Source organism: Dreissena polymorpha, chromosome 1 (assembly GCF_020536995.1).
Source record: "Dreissena polymorpha isolate Duluth1 chromosome 1, UMN_Dpol_1.0, whole genome shotgun sequence".
NCBI classification, from domain to species: domain Eukaryota; kingdom Metazoa; phylum Mollusca; class Bivalvia; order Myida; family Dreissenidae; genus Dreissena; species Dreissena polymorpha.
The window spans coordinates 66,661,634-66,680,268 of NC_068355.1; the positions used below are offsets into that span (position 1 = coordinate 66,661,634).

An 18,635-nucleotide genomic window follows, 5' to 3' on the forward strand; every position below is an offset into this window, starting at 1 on the left:
CGGGATGATTGGGAAACAATAATCATTATTCATTGTTGAGATTTTATCAAGTTTAAGCAATCCTAAGTATTTTTTAATTGCTTGTAGTATTCCTTCAAATTGTAGAAAGTTCACACTAGCGCCTAGTTTTTGTTCGAATTCCATTCTAGTTAAAAATGTCCCATCGTATTTCATGATATCTTGAATAAATCGTATTCCTTTATTATACCAACTAGGAACATAAAAATGTCCTCGTCCAATTGAAAACTTATGGTTAAAGTATAATGGAAGTTCTTGAAATTTCGTGATATTGTCTTTTGGAAAATGGTCGATAAAATTTGCAAAAGATTCTAATACGTCTTTCCAAAAAGGATTAAACATCTGTCTTACAAATAACTAAATATAACTTTTTCGAAGTTAACTATTGTTTTCTAATACAAGTATATTTTTAAGTGCAAATCCATAGCATGTACTAATATAACATGTAATAAGTCTGTTTAACCATAGAATATTTAACTTTTTAACATACGAAAAGACATTAACCATTTTTAAACCCCCATTGTCACAATCTTTAATAAGTACTTTACTTTTTATTCTTGGCTGACCTTGCCAAACAAATTCGTAAAACATGCTATTTATTTTATTTAATATTTGTTGATTTGGGGTTTGTAATGTAGAAAATAAATTTGTTAGCAGCGGTTATAAAAGAGATTTGACAACTGTTATTCTACCAATTGGCGTTAGCGCTCTTCTTTTCCATAATTTGATGCAATTTGCCATGCTTTGTATTTTATCATTAAAATTTAACGACACCATTTTTTCCAAGTCAATATGAAACTGTATGCCTAGTAGTTTAAAATAATTGTTTCCCCAATCCAACTTCCATTTCGTTTTTATCGAACGGGTGCTATATTTTAAGAAACCTATCCAAATAACATGGGTTTTCTCGAAATTAATTTTTAAACTTGAAAATTGAGAGAAGTGATAAAGGATATCGAAGGTTTTATTAGCTCATCTATTTTTTGAAAAAAATTATGAGCTATTGTCATCACCTTGGCGTCGGCGTCGGCGTTGGCGTTGGCGTCCGGTTAAGTTTTGCGTTTAGGTCCACTTTTCTCAGAAAGTATCAATGCTATTGCATTCAAACTTGGTACACTTACTTACTATCATGAGGGGACTGGGCAGGCAAAGTTAGATAACTCTGGCGTGCATTTTGACAGAATTATGTGCCCTTTTTATACTTAGAAAATTGAAAATTTTGGTTAAGTTTTGCGTTTAGGTCCACTTTTCTCAGTAAGTATCAATGCTATTGCATTCAAACTTGGTACACTTACTTACTATCATGAGGGGACTGGGCAGGCAAAGTTAGATAACTCTGGCGTGCATTTTGACAGAATTATGTGCCCTTTTTATACTTAGAAAATTGAAAATTTTGGTTAAGTTTTGTGTTTAGGTCCATTTTATTCATTTTGGTTAAGTTTTGTGTTTAGGTCCATTTTATTCCTTAAGCATCAAAGCTATTGCTTTCATACTTGCAACACATACTAACTATCATAAGGGGACTGTGCAGGCAAAGTAATGTAACTCTGACTGGCATTTTGACAGAATTATGTGCCCTTTTTATACTTAGAAAATTGAAAATTTTATTAAGTTTTGTGTTAAGGTCCACTTTATTCCTACAGTATCAAAGCTATTGCTTTCATACTTGCAACACTTATGAACTATCATAAGGGGACCGTGCAGGTAAAGTTATGTAACTATGACTGGCATTTGGACGGAATTATGGGCCCTTTATACTTAGAAAATTGAAAATTTGGTTAAGATTTATGTTTTGGTCCACTCTACCCCTAAAGTATCATAGATATTGCTTTCATACTTGGAACACTCACAAACTAAGGGTACAGTAAAAGGACAAGTTGCATAACTCTGGTTGTCATTGTTACGGAATTATGGCCCTTTTTTGACTTAGTAACTTTTAATATATGGTTAAATTTTGTGTTTCGATCCACTTTACTTCTTAAGTATCAAGGCTATTGCTTTCAAACTTCAAATACTTTCATGCTATCATGAGGTTACTGTACCTGGCAAGTTGAATTTTACCTTGACCTTTGAATGACCTTGACTCTCAAGGTCAAATTATTAAATTTTGCTAATATTGCCATAACTTATTTTTTATGATTAGATTTGATTGATACTTTGACGAAACTACTCTTACCTGACATACCACAATAGACTCCACCCAAACCATCCCCCGTGCCCTCCCCCCCTCCGCCCCCCCCTATTTTTTTTTTTTTTTAAGATCATCTCACAAATGACCACCACACCTTCACACTATACCACCACCCCACCCCACCCCCCCCAATTATTTTTTTTGATTTTTTAGCTCATCTATTTTTTGAAAAAAAATTATGAGCTATTGTCATCACCTTGGCGTCGGCGTTGGCGTTGGCGTTGGCGTTGGCGTTGGCGTTGGCGTCGGCGTCCGGTTAAGTTTTGCGTTTAGGTCCACTTTTCTCAGAAAGTATCAATGCTATTGCATTCAAACTTGGTACACTTACTTACTATCATGAGGGGACTAGGCAGGCAAAGTTAGATAACTCTGGCGTGCATTTTGACAGAATTATGTGCCCTTTTTGTACTTAAAAAATTGCAAATTTTGGTTAAGTTTTGCGTTTAGTTCCACTTTTCTCAGTAAGTATCAATGCTATTGCATTCAAACTTGGTACACTTACTTACTATCATGAGGGGACTGGGCAGGCAAAGTTAGATAACTCTGGCATGCATTTTGACAGAATTATGTGCCCTTTTTATACTTAGAAAATTGACAATTTTGGTTAAGTTTTGTGTTTAGGTCCATTTTATTCCTTAAGCATCAAAGCTATTGCTTTCATACTTGCAACACTTACTAACTATCATAAGGGGACTGTGCAGGCAAAGTAATGTAACTCTGACTGGCATTTTGACAGAATTATGTGCCCTTTTTATACTTAGAAAATTGAAAATTTGATTAAGTTTTGTGTTTAGGTCCACTTTATTCCTACAGTATCAAAGCTATTGCTTTCATACTTGCAAGATTTATGAACTATCATAAGGGGACGGTGCAGGCAAAGTTATGTAACTCTGACTGGCATTTGGACGGAATTATGGGCCCTTTATACTTAGAAAATTGAAAATTTGGTTAAGATTTATGTTTTGGTCACTTTACCCCTAAAGTATCATAGATATTGCTTTCATACTTGGAACACTCACAAACTATCATAAGGGTACAGTAAAAGGACAAGTTGCATAACTCTGGTTGTCATTGTTACGGAATTATGGCCCTTTTTTGACTTAGTAACTTTTAATATATGGTTAAATTTTGTGTTTCGATCCACTCGAAGTATCAAGGCTATTGCTTTCAAACTTCAAATACTTACATGCTATCATGAGGTTACTGTACCTGGCAACTTGAATTTTACTTTGACCTTTGAATGACCTTGACTCTCAAGGTCAAATTATTAAATTTTGCTAAAATTGCCATAACTTCTTTATTTATGATTAGATTTGATTGATACTTTGATGAAACTACTCTTACCTGACATACCACAATAGACTTCACCCAAACCATCCCCCGTGCCCTCCCCCCCCTCCCCCCCTCCCCCCCCCCCTAATTTTTTTTTTTTTTTTTTTTTTTATAAGATCATCTCACAAATGACCACCACACCCTCACACTATACCCCCACCCCACCCCCCCCCACCCCCCCCCCCCAAATTTTTTTTTTGATTTTTTTTTTTTTTTTTTTTTTTTTTTTTAAGATCATCTCACAAATTATCACCACACCCTCACACTATACCCCCCCCCCCCCGATTTTTTTTTTTTTTTTTTTTTTTTCGCTTTTTTGGAAGATAATGTAATAAATGTCCACAACCCCACACTATACACCCCTCTTCACTCCACTCCTCCCTCCTTTGTGATTGAAAATGAGAGTCCCTTCACCTTTAAAAAGAAAATAGATGAGCGGTCTGCACCCGCAAGGCGGTGCTCTTGTTTTTTTTTTAATCTCATCTCACAAATTACCACCACCCCCCATCACAAAATAACCCCCCCCCCACCCATTTTTTTTTAAAAACGGTTATGTTTGAAATACTGTCCAACCATCGCACCCAAAAAATACCCCCCCCATCGCCCCCGCCACCCCCCCCCCCCCACCCCCCCCCTCCCCCCGCCCCCTATTTTTTTTTCGCTTTTTTGGAAGATAATGTAATAAATGTCCACAACCCCACACTATAAACCCCTCATCACTCCACCCCTCCCTTCTTTGTGATTGAAAATGAGAGTCCCTTCACCTTTGAAAAGAAAATAGATGAGCGGTCTGCACCCGCAAGGCGGTGCTCTTGTTAACTGTGTCCGCACTTCCATCTAGCAGTAGTGTTGTATCATCTGCGAATTGTGAAATTTTATATTCTATGCCATTGATACAGATACCTTTGATATTACTGTTTTTTCTTATTTTAATTGAAAAAATTTCAGGACATAAAATAAATAGGTACGGACTTATTGGATCCCCCTGTTTACACCCACGACCTGTGTTAATGAATTCAAAAAGAAAACCATTCAACTGCACAGCAGTAGAAGTATTATGATAAAAAAGTGATATCCATTTAATGAAACTGGGACCAAACTTAAAAAAAGTTAGCGTTTTATAAATAAAATCAAAAGATAGATAGTCAAATGCTTTTTCAAAGTCTATCATCATTAATAGTCCAGGTATATTATGTTTTTCAGTAAAATTCATAATATCATATACGAGACGAATGTTTTCTCCTATAAATCTACCCTTAACAAACCCTGTTTGATCTTTGTTTATCAGATGATCTAAAACTGTCTTTAGTCTTGCAGCAATAGTACCAGATGCTAATTTATAAACAATATTTAACAAAGTGATTGGTTTCCAATTTTTTAAAAACTGTTATGGTATGTTTTCTTTCGGAATACACGTGATAATTCATTGCTTTTGTGTAATAGACAGTTCTCCTTTTGTAAACGAAAAGTTCAAGGCTCTTACTACAAAATGACCCAGTTTCCCCCCAAAATACTTTGAAAAATTAGAAGTAAAATCATCAGAACCGGGACTTTTGTCATTTTTCATATTTTTTTAATGTGTTAGAAACCTCTGGAAATAAAAGAAGACCTTCCAAAGATAAAGATTGTTCAGGACTTAACGTATTAGTATTAGCATTCTCTAAAAAGCTTTCAATGTCAATATATTTTATTTCTGTTGCATCAGTGTATAAGTTCTTATAAAATAATTTTGCTTCTTTAAGAATTTTTGAATGTTCATTTATAATATTGCCATCAGGCGTTTCTAAGAATGGTATTGTTTTGTTAGTATAATTGTACTTTTATAAATTGCAAAAAAAAATTGTTAGTTTTTCTCCATTTTCTATCCAATCAGCTCTGGAACGAATTACATTTCCTTTAATTTTTTCTTCTCTTATTAATTATAGTTCATTTTGGAGATTTATTTATAACATTTCATTATCCTGATTCAAATTATTCTCGATAGCTTCAATTTGTTTAATTAACTCCTGTTCTCTATTAATTTGGCATTTCTTTTTATCAGATGAATATGAAATTGTAGAGCCTCAAATATCCATCAAAAGTTTTTCTAAGAAAAGCTGATTGTTAATTTGAAATTCTATATTAGAATTACAGACTGATGAAATATTTTCGAAATTATACACTGGTAAAGCATATTGTATTTTAATTTGTTCTATTTTATCATTTATGTAAGTAAGATAGTCTTTGTCTAAAGAAGAGAGTTGTTAAATTTTCAAAGCCCTTTACCATGTGAAATATTCTCAAAGTCCAACGCTAAATTGATAACTGAATGGTCAGAACGATAACTAATTCCACTTGTACAATCTCTGATATGGGGTAAGAAATCATGTGTAACAAAAAACAATAATCAAGCCTTGCCTGTTGCAAAGGATTCGCTCTACGCCAGGAGAATTGCTTGCGTTCCCCATGTATTTCTCTAAACGGATCATGTAATTTTTTATCAGTGATAAAGTTTATTAACGTGTTTCTTGCTTTGACATTATTATTATTTGATATGTAATTACAATAATCAAGATTTGTATTTAACACTAAATTAAAATCACCACACCATATAAATGATTCGTTCTCAATATTTTCAATAAGAGAAAATATGTTTTGATAGAAAGCGGGGCTATCATTATTTGGTCCATACACATTAATCAGAGTAAATTGTTTCCCATGTAAATAAAGGTTTAAGATAATATAGTTACCATTCTCATCTGAAAAAATTTGGTTGACCTTCACATCTAATCCTTTTGAAAATAGAATCCCAACCCCTTGCGAGTTAGATTTCGAAAAACTGAAAAAGGCTTCTGCATTCCACATTGAATATAAATGTTTCTCCATGTCTGATGTGAAGTGCAAATCTTGTAAACAAAATATATGTGCATTCGTTTCTTTCAAAAAATTAAAAACATCGGATCTTTTCTGTTGGTCATGTAAGCCTCTGCAATTATATGAGATAATATTTAATTAGTCATAATAGTTAATACTACACAATAAAATCACTAGTACAATAAAACTTATGAACACCAACGATGTAGCAATAAACATGTGCTAAAGTTCGTTAAACCTTCATATGCTTAACACACAGCATGGCAAACATACATAAATAAACAGAACAAAATATAAAAAATGGCAAAAAAAGTGTGATATATAACATTTATAGTGTACAAACAGTGCAAAATAAATTGCCCTAAATATAAGACATTAATATTTGGAATCGTCGGCTTTCAACATTTATTTTAGAAATTTGTGGATATTCATTATAATTTTGAAACGTTTATATGTGTATTCTTTAGTTAAGTTTAAGTAATATAAATTGCTAAAGCATAATTAATAAGTATATACAATTTTACACCATTTTCATAACAGAAAAACTAATAACAATTCAATTAAGTTTGAGTAATCTAGTATACTTAAGCATTATTACCTAATTTGTATTTACAATTTTACATAACTTTCATAACAGAGAAAAAAAGCAATACAATTACATTTTATTGTTAGCATTATTGCTTTAAATGTATGCTCATCTTGTGATTACTTTCATTTCAGAGAAACAACATGAAAGCAGTACATTTATGTACAAAAGCATTAACGTTTTGTATACAACAGGATTTAAACAATACAATAATAACATTTACATCTATTGATGTGTCGACTTCTGTTTGACAAGTATATATACAACATACTATCAATGTAAGCTTTAATAATATAAAACATACTAAATGCTCCGATGTGTTTAGCAAAGAGTGAAATATTACTGTTATTGTTTTGCTAAATAAATCAATTTACTCAACAATTGAAAACACATTTTAAAAACTATTTAAAATGGCCTTTGTAATAAATTTTGACTTGGGTAAACACCAGGAATACAATGCGGCATAGATGAAAAATATCGCGATGCTTTGCAAAAGAACAACTGTTACATCAACAAAGAGAAGCATGTGGTACCACTAAGCTATAACAAACAGCAAGGCATGTATACAAGAAGTTAAGAACTGCAATATGTTGAGACAGTCTATACATATGTGTGATTTAATTTTATGAACAGTCTATACTATCTAAGTGAGCATAAATTGAATGGCATGAAATTAGGACAATAAGTCACACATAGCACACTACTGATTTTTAGCTCATCTATTTTTTGAAAAAAAATGATGAGCTATTGTCATCACCTTGGCGTCGGCGTCGGCGTTGGCGTCCGGTTAAGTTTTGCGTTTAGGTCCACTTTTCTCAGAAAGTATCAATGCTATTGCATTCAAACTTGGTACACTTACTATCATGAGGGGACTGGGCAGGCAAAGTTAGATAACTCTGGCGTGCATTTTGACAGAATTATGTGCCCTTTTTATACTTAGAAAATTGAAAATTTTGGTAAAGTTTTGTGTTTAGGTCCATTTTAGTCCTTAAGTATCAAAGCTATTGCTTTCATACTTGAAACACTTACTAACTATCATAAGGGGACTGTGCAGGCAAAGTAATGTAACTCTGACTGGCATTTTGTAAGAATCATGTGCCCTTTTTATACTTAGAAAATTGAAAATTTGGTTATGTTTTGTGTTTAAGTCCACTTTATTCCTACAGTATCAAAGCTATTGCTTTCATACTTGCAACACTTATTAACTATCGTAAGGGGACTGTGCAGGCAAAGTAATGTAACTCTGACTGGCATTTGGACGGAATTATGGGCCCTTTATACTTAGAAAATTGAAAGTTTGGTTAAGTTTTGTGTTTTGGTCCACTTTACCCCTAAAGTATCATAGATATTGCTTTCATACTTGGAACACTCGCAAACTGTCATAAGGGTACAGTAAAAGGACAAGTTGCATAACTCTGGATGTCATTTTTACGGAATTATGGCCCTTTTTTGACTTAGTAACTTTGAATATATGGTTAAATTTTGTGTTTCGATCCACTTTACTTCTTAAGTATCAAGGCTATTGCTTTCAAACTTCAAATACTTTCATGCTATCATGAGGTTACTGTACCTGGCAAGTTGAATTTTACCTTGACCTTTGAATGACCTTGACTCTCAAGGTCAAATTATTAAATTTTGCTAAAATTGCCATAACTTCTTTATTTATGATTAGATTTGATTGATACTTTGACAAAACTACTCTTACCTGACATACCACAATAGACTCCACCCAAACCATCGCCCGTGCCCCCCCCTTCCCCCCCCCCGAATCCCCCCCCGAATCCCCCCCCCTATTTTTTTTTTTAAGATCATCTCACAAATGACCACCACACCCTCACACTATACCCCCCCCCACCTCACCCCCCCAATTTTTTTTTTAAAAAACGGTTAAAAAAACAAAACTATTTATTTTGATTATTTTATGTTTGAAATACCGTCCAACCATCGAACCCAAGAATCCCCCCACCCCCCCCCCTCCCCCCACCCCCCACCCGAATCCCCCCCCTAATTTTTTTTTTTTTAAGATCATCTCACTAATTACCACCACACCCTCACACTATACCCCCCTTCAACCCCCCCCTATTTTTTTTTTAAACGGTTAAAAAACACAAATATTTATTTTATTATTTTATGTTTGAAATACCCTCCAACCATCGCACCCAAGAATCCCCACCACCACCCCCCCCCACCACCACCCCACCCCCCGATTATTTTTTTTCCTTTTTTTTGCATTTTTGGAACATAATGTAATAAATGTCCACACCCCCACACAATGCACCCCTCTTCACTCTACCCCTCCCTCCTTTGTGATTGAAAAGGAGAGTCCCTTCACCTTTAAAAAGAAAATAGATGAGCGGTCTGCAGCCGCAAGGCGGTGCTCTTGTTTTTAATTTACGATACATATTCCTTAAGCGAGCCTCTCATCTAAAACCGATAAGTAAAGTTAGTAAACATTTTGCCTATACACGTGGTTTATATCAAGCAACAAACTCGCACATATTTCATATAAAGTAACATTAACAACATTACTCCGACAAAGTTAACCAAGGTGCGAACTAAACAATCATAACTGCATCCTTAATGTAAACTTAAAAAAACAAACATTAATAATTGCATATTCACATATTTTCAATCCCCCGCAAACAACTTGTACCGTTATTGTAAATTGTGGTCATTGAAGTGTTACCTTTTCGTGGGTCGTCCACCCACTGATATACACTGATTTCTCAGATGCATGCGTATAACTAATTGGCAATATAATTTTTAGCAAGTCAATATTTATTTACTTTATTGTATTAATTATATTTATAATAAATACTTATATGCATATATATACACACACATATATACATACGTATACATATATACTTGTACTTGTAATTATTTTAAAAATAATTATAAATTTTAAAGTTATAATGCTTTGGTACCTTTTAACTATTACAGAAGGTTCAGTCAACCAATTTTTAAAATGAACTAACTTCGATGTTACTACCCCGTGTACAGTTATTCTCGGGGACCACATAAAATTGCAGGAAGTTAACAGCATATCTGTGCAAGAATCACAATTTCTTTCCTTTATAACATTTGGGATTAACACCTAAAAATCATACAGTACAAAACAAACGGAAAGCTCGTGCAAGAACTACTGCGTGCCATGAATAAATCATGTTTTTGTCAGTTGTCATGTATGATATTGCATACACAAAATGTATAGAAAAGTGTAAGATATAGATACCGGGTAAATGATAAAATTCTGATTGGGATCTCTATTTTACGAACGTTTTTCGCATATTTTATGCTATGCGACACACAAGAAGCGCTTTAACGCAATAGACTGAATGTTTGTATTTCACATATAAGCATATTTAAGGGATTATACATAAATTGACTATTCATATGTTTGCTATATCCGTTATTTAAATATACAAATTTAAAAAGAAAAATATACAGTGCATTTAGTTATAAACCGGCTTCTGATTAACACGTATTTATAAACAGAATATCAATGTTAGATTTGTATAAATAAAAGAGCTAAACACATGAAAGCAATACAAATACAGTCGTTGATATACCGGATTATGTTGTGACAAGTATTTGTCGAAAACATAATATCAATTTAAGTGTAAAACAACAGACACGTTAGACAATAAAGCAATACAATCGCATGTTATGATATGCCTGATTCTGTTTAACAAGTATTTGTTCAACACAATTTCAAAATAAACTGTGTTTATATATCAAAGACTGTCAGCATGAATTAATTTGTTTAATTTGCTTAAAGAAGTTCAAAATATCATTACCATCATTTTATCGGTCAATAATATCGCGCTTTTATGGCAAACATTGATCCTTAAAATAGCTTTTTAGTCATATTCAGCTTTTTGGCTTACATCAGGCATACAACTAACACTGATAAAGTGAATTCCTAGGTATGCAAAAGACTAGCGACAAAAATACCTGTATTAAATAATTAATTAAACATTCAAGAAGCTTAAACATTCAATCACATTAAATAACTACCGGATTGTGTTTACATCAATGTAAAGTTATATATATAAAGCTAAGCTATACATACAACGAAACATGTATATAAGATCAGCATTAGATTAAAACATAGAGTATGTGTGATTGACTGTTAAATAGTTGGAACAGACTATACTCTCCGGGTAGGCATGTATGTTATGACCTGGAATAAGGACATTGAGTATACGTCACACAGATTTCAAGACTGGTATTCTAGCAGTAAATCGATATAATCTTCTTATAATCTTCTAGGTCACGAGGTTACTTAGTGCATTTCAAGCATTTAGCATGGTGTCCGCTCTCTAATTGAAGTAGTTTTCATCTGATTTTCACCTAATTTGGTCAGAAGTTGTGTCTAGATGATATGTAGGTCAAGTAGGAATATGGGTCATGCCGGGTCAAAAACGAGGTCACATAGTGCATTTCAAGCATTAAGCATGTTGTCCGCTCTTTAAATGAAGTAGTTTTCATCTGATCTTCACCAAATTTTGTCAGATATTACATCTAAATGATATCTAGGTCAAGTTCAAATATGGGTCATGCCGGGTCAATAACTAGGTCTTGAGGACACTTTCAAGCATTGAGCATGGTGTCCAAAATCTTCGAACGGGCGTATCTTGTGACAGTTTGGCACTCTTGTTTTCAATGACAATATGTGTATTTTCTTTGATTTGCTCGATATGTTTGGCGAAGGTGTAACACCAGTACTTATCATACTGGTATTGTCTTCCATTTCATAGTTAGTCGTTTCTTTTATAACCTCGATTGACTGGATCGCCTTTGGAGCAATCTGTACGTAGTTATCTTCAAACGGACTTTTCGATGCATCATTTGAGATATTCTCGTAGCCCAGACTACACCCATATTGTGTATCATCAAACAAAACAGAATGTGCCTGTTCTAAAAGTGTAATTGTTATGTCATGGTCTTTATGTTCATGGGGATTTTCAGTATTTTGATACTCATAATTACAGTCATAAGGTAAACACGTTTGGCCGATATCATATTCCCGGCTCTGGTCAATTTGACACATATCATATGTTATTATGTTTTTGTTTGGAAGACATTGTCTCGCTTATCACATCATCTACGTTTCTCAGTGTTTCTTCATCGATATAATCTTCAAACGATCCCCCTAAACAAGCGTCGTAAACACACTCTGTACTATCAGAATCACCTTTCCCTTCATCAGAACAATTTGTGATGTCATTGTCACACATACCAACGTTGCTTACCGATAAAGACTTCATACTAATTGGAGTGTCTCGCCCATGACCAAACACATCGATATATCCCATTCGTTTTACGTAGATAATATCATCTAGGGAATTAACACAATACCAATTCTTGATTTCTGTTAACAGTTTTGACTTTTATTTACATGTCACTGATGACCAGTGGTCGCAGTGTAGTTGATGTAGTGTCAATGGCTGTTTCCAATTATCTCGCACGCCATACTGACGCCACTGTCCGTCACTAGCTGTAGCAACTATTTTAACATCATTTTCCTCGCATGCCTTGATCACCTCTTCTGTCATATTCCTAAGCTCTTCAGTACTCATACTCGGACCATTTAAAGCGTATGCAATTGGATGTGCGTTATTCAAGTCTGCATGGTATATCCTGTCTAAGTCATTCACCATGAAAACTAATATTTCTGATGCGAGTACTCGCAAAAGTTCGTAAGCCTCATCAAGCCACTTATGTACGCAATTAAAGCAATCTAGTAGTTAATCAATACCTATTACTTTCCTGCCACTGTTTCGAGCACGTGCTCTTTTTCTGAAGGTTTTCTCTTCGATACACTGTGTATTGCTTAGCTTAATGGCGCTACAAGCTATGACCTCTCCTATAAGTGTTACATGGCTTTGTGTGAATACCCTTATGTCATCATTTAACTCTTTTGCAACCGATGAAAATTTTGAGGGTGATTTAGCCTCATTACTTCCATATACATTAACGAGCTCCTCCCAACATTTTACCATAATTCACGATCGTTTTGGACTAATAACGTCGTCATTTATTGTTCCGACCAACAGGTAAAAATAAGCTTCTGGCAGTTGTAGGCATTCATTTCGCTAAGAAGTTGTGCTAAGTAGTAGTTTGGAACAGAATAGTACGACGTCGGGTCGTAAGAATCTGGGTCTCTACACTTATTTTCATAGATGCATTTTGGAAGGTCGTCTTTTGACAGCCTTAAACTGCCATCGGGGCTAACTACAAACTATAAATGAATCACTGGAAGTGCTTGGAATCCTCATGCAACCCTCCTAAAAATAGTTAAATTCAGGATAGTACAAAGCTAACACCTTGCTTATCAACGTAGCAATGGCATCTATCTCGTGTTCATTCCCATAAATAAGTCGTTGTGATATACCACGTGTATCTTCTGCAATTACTTCAACGCCTTTCATAACTTTATCAAAATGTTTCCGTTGCTGCTTCAGTTTTCCCAAGCCTACGACTGCAATGCATGTGCTGCCAGTTACCTTTGCTCTTTTTCGAATGTCGAACCACCTGTCTGTATTATGATGTACAAAACATGTATCATCCGTAGGAAAATTCTCCACTAAAGCATTATAGTTTGGTTGCTCATTCATCACTACACTTGTTGATTTGCAAAAGGCATTTTCCATTTTGTTTATTGTAGCTCCATAACAACATAGATCGTCAGTCAATGTAAGTCCGTCTTGAATATGTTTCTTTATCTCACTCTTTTAAACTCTGATTGAACATATAACTGGGTACATCTTTAACTCTCTCCATTTTTCCCCAGCGAGTTCCATAAACTGTTTCTCTGGGCGCACATGTGAAGTGTTTTTGTCTCGAAGAGTGTGACTTCTATAAGCAATATTTTGAATAGTATCTTTCACTGACTTTAACAACTCTTCCCTTGTTGAAGCTGGTATTGTTCGGAGAGAACACAACCCTTTCTCCTCTAAAATGATCAGATTTGACATGGCTTTGTCCACAACTTCAATTTCTAGACGATTGTTGTCATTTTATGCCCCCCTTCGAAGAAGAGGGGGTATATAGCTTTGCACATGTCGGTCTGTCGGTCCGTCCATCAGGTGGTTTCCGGATGATAACATAAGAACGCTTTGGCCTAGGATCATGAAACTTAATAGGTTCATTGGTCATGACTCACAGATGACCCCTATTGATTTTTAGGTCACTAGGTCAAAGGTCAAGGTCGCGGTGACCCGAAATAGCAAAATGGTTTCCGGATGTAAACTCAAGAATGTTTATGCCTAGGATCATGAAACTTGATAGGTAGATTGATCATGACTCGCAGATGACCCCTTTTAATTTTCAGGTCACTAGGTCAAAGGTCAAGGTCACTGTGACCCGAAATAGTCAAGAACGCTTATGGCTACGATCATGAAACTTCATAGGTACATTGATCATGACTCGCAGATGGCCCCTATTGATTTTGAGGTCACTAGGTCAAAGGTCAAGGTCATGGTGACCCGAAATAGTAAAATTGTTTCCGGATGATAACTCAAGAACGCTTATGCCTAGGATCATGAACTTCATATGTACATTGATCATGACTGGCAGATGACCCCTATTGATTTTCAGGTCACTAGGTCAAAGGTCAATGTCACGGTTACCCGAAATAGTAAAATGGTTTCCGGATGATAGCTGAAGAACGCTTATGCCTAGGATCATGAAACTTGATAGGTAGATTGATAATGACTCGCAGATGACCCCTAATGATTTTCTGGTCACTAGGTGAAAACCATATTCACACCATGGATGTCACTACAACGGAGAGTCCATATGGGGGGCATGCATGTTTTACAAACTGCCCTTGTTTATCTTGGAGCGAGGGTTTTGCCGTAAAACCCCAGCAGTCAACATCACCTATTTTACCTTTACCGCGACATATTTCTTTCCATCCACTGCAAGTTTCATTGGTCTATAATTGCACACTTGCCCCACTGCCCGTATGGCATCAATGCATTTTGCTTGGAAGTGGAAAGTTAATTTGTGATGTGAGTGGATCATAACAGCGTCCCTTCTCCGACTGTGCGTTTAAACCTGTGTGCTTAGGGCCGGACATAAACCGGAGAAATTTCCCGTGAAATAACCGATGATCGATCTGCCAAAATTTAACAGTTTCCGGTCGGTATCTCATTAGTGTAGTGCTATCACATGAAAACCATTCAACCACATTTAAAAATTATAAATATCAAATGTTATTTGGTTGCAATATACCCTCTGACAGTAAACGATGAACCTTTAATGTCAACTTCGGTATCCTCTACATCTTCACACTCAAATGAAAGAGATCTGCCAATGTCAACTTGTCTTTATAAGGAGTGTTGAGCTTTTTGCGTTTTGGAGTTGTGCGGGTGTTGAAGGTTTGCGAACCCCTTACTTCAATCGTTTTCCCCTCATTTTCTAATCTTATGGCAATTATCCCTTCGTGTGACTTTGACTGGTATTTCAGCAATCCAGCTTCGCTCTGAAGGATAAGTTCTCTGTATTTAAAAGTCTGGCACTTGTGGCCTTTAACGCAATTTCAGCATATTCCTTTGTTGTGTATGTAGGTGCTGTACAATAGAAGCACCTGTATTTGGACAGCGTTTTCTTATTCATGGCTCCAGACCCTGTGAAAAGACAAAGCATGAATATATTCGAAAGAATAAGTACTTAAAAAATATTACATGTAAACATTTCATGCACGCATTTCTTTTTCCAGAATCGCTTGTTTTATCAATTTAATTCAACTTTCTTACCCTTAATTTTTAATTCAACCAATTAAGTGATTTAGGGTCAGGGGAATCGCACTGCGAGCTAACGTTATCGTTGCGTTAAGGGAAGTGCTTCCTATAAGTAGAGCTCATTATAAAGGGAGTTTTCCAGTCTCTTTTAAATTTTGTGGCTACGCATTAGTATCGTCTTCATGATACGATTCTAACGAGTACCAATTACAAAGGATTTTATGAAGAACAAATGTGTTTTTGCCGCTTTAAGACCCCTTGCTCCCCTTATCTATAGTCCTGCTATAAAAACAAGTTGATTATTTAGACAATTATTTTCGGTCATCAATTGAAATATATTACTTCAGAAATAAGCATTTGAATATTATTTAAAATTTGCACTTATAATATTTATAATATGAATAAATAGTTATACGATTTTTAAAAAACGAACAACGCCATTGGTTATATTTTACATGTGTATGTAATAACGCGGTTGACAATGCAAATTGATTCGTTCATCAAAATGTTTGGTTAGAATAGCCAAAATATACATAAATGCATTTCAGGTAGAAGATAAAACTCGGTTATCAGAGTGCCCGATTTGTTGAAAGTCTCTGTTATCCGAAGTTCCCTATATCGGGAATCGAAGTATCCGCAACTTCATGAATACCACCTATTAAAACATGCTCTATCTTCGTTTATATTTCATTGAATACTGTCAAAATTTCAGTATTTGAAGCACAGTGATTGCTCTACATGCTGGAATATCAAACAACTTCTTTCAATATTTTTAAGTAGTTTTATTTTGTTGAAATGTTTATTGCTCGTCCAGTTTATGCTGTTTTCCGACCAATTTTTCTTTTTTTTTCGAGGGGGGGGGGATCTACCATTCTTCCGTGGTTTGTTTCTTTACAATAGAAAAGGACACACCATTTATAAACTCGACCATTCGCATTGTCAAAAAAACTAATCTTTTTGATATAACTGTTCTGTTATCAAAGTATCCGCATACCCAGCCTGAACATGTTATTTCAAGTCCGCTGTAACTACTGGCTGAATCTTTCTCAAACTTGTTAACTTACCTTTATATTTACATGATTATGGAGAATGGATTTTTGGGTACGGCCCCCTTTTTGGCAGAATGATGGCTCTTAGACTGATATCCTTATCATGAAGCTTTTGTTTTCAACTCTCTGGAGAGATTGAGCTTAATCTTTCACAGTTCAACTACTTAATTTGTAGGTTACATAATTTTAAGGGAAAGAATTTTAGCTGCAATAATATTTGGCAGACATATAATACCAGAATTGTGTTTTTAACTTCTCTTTATTTACTGGGTGAATCTGGGTCAAACTTTCACAGTTGAATAACCTTAATGTATAGATGATCTTTAAGAGAAGGAATTTTGACTGCAATAAGTTTTGACATAATTATGGCCGTAGTTGTTTCCCCTTAAAACCAAGAATTCTTATGTTTTCAACTTTCCTCTTATACTGGTTGAATCTCCACACTCAAACTTTAACAGCCAAATAACCTTAATGTATCATGATGATCATAAAAGAAGGACATTGGGCTTTGGTGAGTCACATTTATCTGCTGTAGATGTTTAGTCGTGAAATTTGCTGCTTTCAACTCCTCTTTAAAAACAGACTAGGTCTCACTCAATCTTAAACTGCTGAAAAAATTTAATGTGTTAATGATTTCAAAGAAATGAATTTTGGATTTGACCGGTTTTTGCTGAAATAAGGCCCTCTGTCATATTGGCCAAATGCTTGTTAGCATATCCTGATATTACCATTTTTTTCAAATGTCAATTTGTGGGCTTTACCTTTCCACAGACATTAGACTGTTTGTGCCCAGGAAATGCCCACAAGTCTCATTGTTGAATATCTTCTATATAAGGTGCGAAAAAATCACTGATGAATATTATTAATAACATTAAAACGGATTTTCATTATACCCCCATTACTGGTAATGGGTGCTATATAGGAGTCACTTTGTCGGTCTGTCTGTCCCGAAAATTTCATCTGATCTTCACCAAACTTGGTCAGAAGATGTATCTAGATGGTGTCTAGGTCAAGTTTTAATATGGGTCATGCTGTGTCAAAAACTAGGTCACGGAGTCACTTAGTGCGTTTTAAACAGAAAGTTTGTCCGCGCCATTACTTTGTCATTTATCGTTAGGTTTTAAAATAAATTGGTACTTGTGTTCACCGTCATGGGGCGGTGTGTCGCGTGAAAGAAGTACGTCAATATCTCAAAGATCAAGGTCACACTTTGAGTTCAAATGTAAAATGCTTGTCCGGGCCATAAGTTTATCATTTATTGTGAGATTTTCAAATCATTTGGCACATTTGTTCACCATCATTGGACGGTATGTCATGCGAAAGAATTACGCCAATATCTCAAAGGTCAATGTCACACTTTGAGTTCAAAGGTCAAAAATGGCCATAAATGAGCTTGTCCGGGCCATAACTATGTCGTTCTTTGTGAGATTTTAAAATCATTTGGCACATTTGTTCACCATCATTAGACGGTGTGTCGCGCGAAAGAATTACGTTGATATCTCCAAGGTCAAGGTCACACTTTGAGTTCAAAGGTAAGAAATAGCCATAAATGAGCTTGTTCGGGCAATAACTATGTCGTTCATTGTGGGATTTTAAAATCATTTGGCACATTTGTTCACCATCATTGGACGGTGTGTCGCGCAAAAAAATTACCTCGATATCTCCAAGGTCAAGGTCACACTGAGTTCAAAGGTCAAAAATGGCCATAAATGAGCTTGTCCGGGCCATAACTATGTCGTTTATTGTGAGATTTTATAATCATTCATTCACCATCATTGGACGGTGTGTCACACGAAAGAATTATGTCGATATCTCCAAGGTAAAGGTCACACTTTGAGTTCAAAGGTCAAAAA

At 35.1% G+C, this 18,635-nt stretch overlaps 1 protein-coding gene and 1 long non-coding RNA gene across 4 annotated transcripts in view; both read left to right on the forward strand.

The window, feature by feature from the left end:
* Positions 1-18,635, forward strand: part of LOC127833423 (zinc finger protein 778-like) — a 62,596-nt gene that overhangs the window by 40,281 nt on the left and 3,680 nt on the right. The window lies entirely within an intron of this gene.
* On the forward strand, positions 989-3,286 carry LOC127833451 (uncharacterized). The gene is made up of 2 exons (XR_008027420.1): positions 989-1,432; positions 2,831-3,286. It is a non-coding gene; the product is annotated as an uncharacterized LOC127833451 (long non-coding RNA).